This window comes from Schistocerca gregaria, unplaced genomic scaffold (assembly GCF_023897955.1).
Source record: "Schistocerca gregaria isolate iqSchGreg1 unplaced genomic scaffold, iqSchGreg1.2 ptg000507l, whole genome shotgun sequence".
NCBI classification, from domain to species: Eukaryota; Metazoa; Arthropoda; class Insecta; order Orthoptera; family Acrididae; genus Schistocerca; species Schistocerca gregaria.
In genome coordinates, this window is record NW_026061910.1 from 215,212 (window position 1) to 221,211 (window position 6,000).

General features: G+C 51.3%; 4 non-coding genes across 4 annotated transcripts; all 4 read right to left on the reverse strand.

Moving 5' to 3' along the window:
* Positions 1–766: 766 nt before the first annotated feature.
* On the reverse strand, positions 767–885 carry LOC126313888 (5S ribosomal RNA). Its single transcript, XR_007555493.1, has one exon. It is a non-coding gene; the product is annotated as a 5S ribosomal RNA (ribosomal RNA).
* Positions 886–2,167: 1,282 nt separating this feature from the next.
* On the reverse strand, positions 2,168–2,286 carry LOC126313947 (5S ribosomal RNA). Its single transcript, XR_007555546.1, has one exon. It is a non-coding gene; the product is annotated as a 5S ribosomal RNA (ribosomal RNA).
* A 1,282-nt stretch (positions 2,287–3,568) lies between these two features.
* Positions 3,569–3,687, reverse strand: LOC126313889 (5S ribosomal RNA). Its single transcript, XR_007555494.1, has one exon. It is a non-coding gene; the product is annotated as a 5S ribosomal RNA (ribosomal RNA).
* Positions 3,688–4,969: 1,282 nt separating this feature from the next.
* LOC126313890 (5S ribosomal RNA) lies at positions 4,970–5,088 on the reverse strand. The gene has a single exon (XR_007555495.1). It is a non-coding gene; the product is annotated as a 5S ribosomal RNA (ribosomal RNA).
* Between the last annotated feature and the right edge of the window lie 912 nt (positions 5,089–6,000).

Consider the following 6,000-nt stretch of genomic DNA (forward strand, 5'->3'; position numbering starts at 1 on the left):
GAGGCGACGTGTGCGGCCGTTCGGAGCTACCAGAGCAGCTCTGTGCCGCGCCGTGCCGTGGAAAGGTGCGAAAACATGCACACAAGACACAGGCTTTTCGACAAAGTATCCATCTCTTGTAGCGACGAAAGGTAAATTTTTGTTTACAAATTTGCCGTTGTGCACTGCTACAAAACAATATGCCCTGACGTATTTCACAACATTTCTGTCACTTCATACTGTTTTGTTATTTCCAGAGACTCTTTGCAAGTCTTCCTTGGCGCACTCTTTTCAAACTGAGTTCCTTAATATCGTATCTTACGATAGTTTAAAATCAGTATGGAAGCATCTTTGTCGCATGAGAAAGGTAGCATGAAAAAACGGCTGGCAGGGGTAGCGACAAGAAAGCAAGAAATGAAGACAGCCAGAGTTCCCAGGCGGTCGCCGATCCGAATATAAACGTTGTTGCTTATCTTCGGTGGTCGGACGGGAACAGGTTTTTTTTAATGTAGTTAGTTTTTGGAATTTAGCGCTCCTACAAAACAGTAGGCTCTGACGCATTTCAAGAGCACATCTGTCGATTCGCAGTGTTTCGTTATTTTCAACGAGTTCCTAGCACTCTTCCTCCGCGCATTCTTGTACAAACTGAGTTCATTACTGTAATTTCGCATCTTACGTTTAATACAGTAGTTTAAAATGCTTGTGGAAGCATCTTCGTCGCACCTGAGAGTTTGTATGAAAAGAGGGCTGGCAGGTGTAGTGACATAAAATTTAAAAGAAGAGAGGGAGCCAACAGCACCCGGTGTTCCCAGGCGGTCACCCATCCAAGTACTAACCGGGCCCGATGTTGCTTAACTTCGGTGATCGGACGAGAACCGGTGTATTCAACATGGTATGGCCGTTGGCGTCCTTATACTGTAGCCGCACGGCACAAGAAGGCTTCGCCTCTCCTCCCAATACACGCAATCGCCATTTTCGGTGGCACATTTGACGCAAAGCACGTCCTTCCACCTCGAAGGCGACGCGCAGTGCGGCGCGCCGCCACGTGGGTCAGACGCACAACACAGCTGCTCGTTGCACCGCCTGTCATTCGTTTGGTTCGTGCGGCCTCCGACACTCGCGGGAGACGCACCTTGTTATTGTTGTCCGTCGCAGGGATTGCGCGCGGCCGGGCGGCGGGTGGACTGCGCGGGGTGTGGCAGTGTCCTGCTGGACCGAGAGAAGCGTTCTCACCTGCCTGACACGCGTCGCGCTTCTAGATATTTGCGTAATTCGCACGGTGCATAATCGGCTGTCACCTTCCGTCCCGACTTGTCCCGACTTTGCTCGACTGCCGCTCGCTGCCGCTCGGGTCGCGGTCCATATGACAGCACAAGCACGAGGAACATCTGCGAGATGGGCGCGGGCCGAACCGGCGTGTCCGAGGCGACGTGTGCGGCCGTTCGGAGCTACCAGAGCAGCTCTGTGCCGCGCCGTGCCGTGGAAAGGTGCGAAAACATGCACACAAGACACAGGCTTTTCGACAAAGTATCCATCTCTTGTAGCGACGAAAGGTAAATTTTTGTTTACAAATTTGCCGTTGTGCACTGCTACAAAACAATATGCCCTGACGTATTTCACAACATTTCTGTCACTTCATACTGTTTTGTTATTTCCAGAGACTCTTTGCAAGTCTTCCTTGGCGCACTCTTTTCAAACTGAGTTCCTTAATATCGTATCTTACGATAGTTTAAAATCAGTATGGAAGCATCTTTGTCGCATGAGAAAGGTAGCATGAAAAAACGGCTGGCAGGGGTAGCGACAAGAAAGCAAGAAATGAAGACAGCCAGAGTTCCCAGGCGGTCGCCGATCCGAATATAAACGTTGTTGCTTATCTTCGGTGGTCGGACGGGAACAGGTTTTTTTTAATGTAGTTAGTTTTTGGAATTTAGCGCTCCTACAAAACAGTAGGCTCTGACGCATTTCAAGAGCACATCTGTCGATTCGCAGTGTTTCGTTATTTTCAACGAGTTCCTAGCACTCTTCCTCCGCGCATTCTTGTACAAACTGAGTTCATTACTGTAATTTCGCATCTTACGTTTAATACAGTAGTTTAAAATGCTTGTGGAAGCATCTTCGTCGCACCTGAGAGTTTGTATGAAAAGAGGGCTGGCAGGTGTAGTGACATAAAATTTAAAAGAAGAGAGGGAGCCAACAGCACCCGGTGTTCCCAGGCGGTCACCCATCCAAGTACTAACCAGGCCCGATGTTGCTTAACTTCGGTGATCGGACGAGAACCGGTGTATTCAACATGGTATGGCCGTTGGCGTCCTTATACTGTAGCCGCACGGCACAAGAAGGCTTCGCCTCTCCTCCCAATACACGCAATCGCCATTTTCGGTGGCACATTTGACGCAAAGCACGTCCTTCCACCTCGAAGGCGACGCGCAGTGCGGCGCGCCGCCACGTGGGTCAGACGCACAACACAGCTGCTCGTTGCACCGCCTGTCATTCGTTTGGTTCGTGCGGCCTCCGACACTCGCGGGAGACGCACCTTGTTATTGTTGTCCGTCGCAGGGATTGCGCGCGGCCGGGCGGCGGGTGGACTGCGCGGGGTGTGGCAGTGTCCTGCTGGACCGAGAGAAGCGTTCTCACCTGCCTGACACGCGTCGCGCTTCTAGATATTTGCGTAATTCGCACGGTGCATAATCGGCTGTCACCTTCCGTCCCGACTTGTCCCGACTTTGCTCGACTGCCGCTCGCTGCCGCTCGGGTCGCGGTCCATATGACAGCACAAGCACGAGGAACATCTGCGAGATGGGCGCGGGCCGAACCGGCGTGTCCGAGGCGACGTGTGCGGCCGTTCGGAGCTACCAGAGCAGCTCTGTGCCGCGCCGTGCCGTGGAAAGGTGCGAAAACATGCACACAAGACACAGGCTTTTCGACAAAGTATCCATCTCTTGTAGCGACGAAAGGTAAATTTTTGTTTACAAATTTGCCGTTGTGCACTGCTACAAAACAATATGCCCTGACGTATTTCACAACATTTCTGTCACTTCATACTGTTTTGTTATTTCCAGAGACTCTTTGCAAGTCTTCCTTGGCGCACTCTTTTCAAACTGAGTTCCTTAATATCGTATCTTACGATAGTTTAAAATCAGTATGGAAGCATCTTTGTCGCATGAGAAAGGTAGCATGAAAAAACGGCTGGCAGGGGTAGCGACAAGAAAGCAAGAAATGAAGACAGCCAGAGTTCCCAGGCGGTCGCCGATCCGAATATAAACGTTGTTGCTTATCTTCGGTGGTCGGACGGGAACAGGTTTTTTTTAATGTAGTTAGTTTTTGGAATTTAGCGCTCCTACAAAACAGTAGGCTCTGACGCATTTCAAGAGCACATCTGTCGATTCGCAGTGTTTCGTTATTTTCAACGAGTTCCTAGCACTCTTCCTCCGCGCATTCTTGTACAAACTGAGTTCATTACTGTAATTTCGCATCTTACGTTTAATACAGTAGTTTAAAATGCTTGTGGAAGCATCTTCGTCGCACCTGAGAGTTTGTATGAAAAGAGGGCTGGCAGGTGTAGTGACATAAAATTTAAAAGAAGAGAGGGAGCCAACAGCACCCGGTGTTCCCAGGCGGTCACCCATCCAAGTACTAACCGGGCCCGATGTTGCTTAACTTCGGTGATCGGACGAGAACCGGTGTATTCAACATGGTATGGCCGTTGGCGTCCTTATACTGTAGCCGCACGGCACAAGAAGGCTTCGCCTCTCCTCCCAATACACGCAATCGCCATTTTCGGTGGCACATTTGACGCAAAGCACGTCCTTCCACCTCGAAGGCGACGCGCAGTGCGGCGCGCCGCCACGTGGGTCAGACGCACAACACAGCTGCTCGTTGCACCGCCTGTCATTCGTTTGGTTCGTGCGGCCTCCGACACTCGCGGGAGACGCACCTTGTTATTGTTGTCCGTCGCAGGGATTGCGCGCGGCCGGGCGGCGGGTGGACTGCGCGGGGTGTGGCAGTGTCCTGCTGGACCGAGAGAAGCGTTCTCACCTGCCTGACACGCGTCGCGCTTCTAGATATTTGCGTAATTCGCACGGTGCATAATCGGCTGTCACCTTCCGTCCCGACTTGTCCCGACTTTGCTCGACTGCCGCTCGCTGCCGCTCGGGTCGCGGTCCATATGACAGCACAAGCACGAGGAACATCTGCGAGATGGGCGCGGGCCGAACCGGCGTGTCCGAGGCGACGTGTGCGGCCGTTCGGAGCTACCAGAGCAGCTCTGTGCCGCGCCGTGCCGTGGAAAGGTGCGAAAACATGCACACAAGACACAGGCTTTTCGACAAAGTATCCATCTCTTGTAGCGACGAAAGGTAAATTTTTGTTTACAAATTTGCCGTTGTGCACTGCTACAAAACAATATGCCCTGACGTATTTCACAACATTTCTGTCACTTCATACTGTTTTGTTATTTCCAGAGACTCTTTGCAAGTCTTCCTTGGCGCACTCTTTTCAAACTGAGTTCCTTAATATCGTATCTTACGATAGTTTAAAATCAGTATGGAAGCATCTTTGTCGCATGAGAAAGGTAGCATGAAAAAACGGCTGGCAGGGGTAGCGACAAGAAAGCAAGAAATGAAGACAGCCAGAGTTCCCAGGCGGTCGCCGATCCGAATATAAACGTTGTTGCTTATCTTCGGTGGTCGGACGGGAACAGGTTTTTTTTAATGTAGTTAGTTTTTGGAATTTAGCGCTCCTACAAAACAGTAGGCTCTGACGCATTTCAAGAGCACATCTGTCGATTCGCAGTGTTTCGTTATTTTCAACGAGTTCCTAGCACTCTTCCTCCGCGCATTCTTGTACAAACTGAGTTCATTACTGTAATTTCGCATCTTACGTTTAATACAGTAGTTTAAAATGCTTGTGGAAGCATCTTCGTCGCACCTGAGAGTTTGTATGAAAAGAGGGCTGGCAGGTGTAGTGACATAAAATTTAAAAGAAGAGAGGGAGCCAACAGCACCCGGTGTTCCCAGGCGGTCACCCATCCAAGTACTAACCGGGCCCGATGTTGCTTAACTTCGGTGATCGGACGAGAACCGGTGTATTCAACATGGTATGGCCGTTGGCGTCCTTATACTGTAGCCGCACGGCACAAGAAGGCTTCGCCTCTCCTCCCAATACACGCAATCGCCATTTTCGGTGGCACATTTGACGCAAAGCACGTCCTTCCACCTCGAAGGCGACGCGCAGTGCGGCGCGCCGCCACGTGGGTCAGACGCACAACACAGCTGCTCGTTGCACCGCCTGTCATTCGTTTGGTTCGTGCGGCCTCCGACACTCGCGGGAGACGCACCTTGTTATTGTTGTCCGTCGCAGGGATTGCGCGCGGCCGGGCGGCGGGTGGACTGCGCGGGGTGTGGCAGTGTCCTGCTGGACCGAGAGAAGCGTTCTCACCTGCCTGACACGCGTCGCGCTTCTAGATATTTGCGTAATTCGCACGGTGCATAATCGGCTGTCACCTTCCGTCCCGACTTGTCCCGACTTTGCTCGACTGCCGCTCGCTGCCGCTCGGGTCGCGGTCCATATGACAGCACAAGCACGAGGAACATCTGCGAGATGGGCGCGGGCCGAACCGGCGTGTCCGAGGCGACGTGTGCGGCCGTTCGGAGCTACCAGAGCAGCTCTGTGCCGCGCCGTGCCGTGGAAAGGTGCGAAAACATGCACACAAGACACAGGCTTTTCGACAAAGTATCCATCTCTTGTAGCGACGAAAGGTAAATTTTTGTTTACAAATTTGCCGTTGTGCACTGCTACAAAACAATATGCCCTGACGTATTTCACAACATTTCTGTCACTTCATACTGTTTTGTTATTTCCAGAGACTCTTTGCAAGTCTTCCTTGGCGCACTCTTTTCAAACTGAGTTCCTTAATATCGTATCTTACGATAGTTTAAAATCAGTATGGAAGCATCTTTGTCGCATGAGAAAGGTAGCATGAAAAAACGGCTGGCAGGGGTAGCGACAAGAAAGCAAGAAATG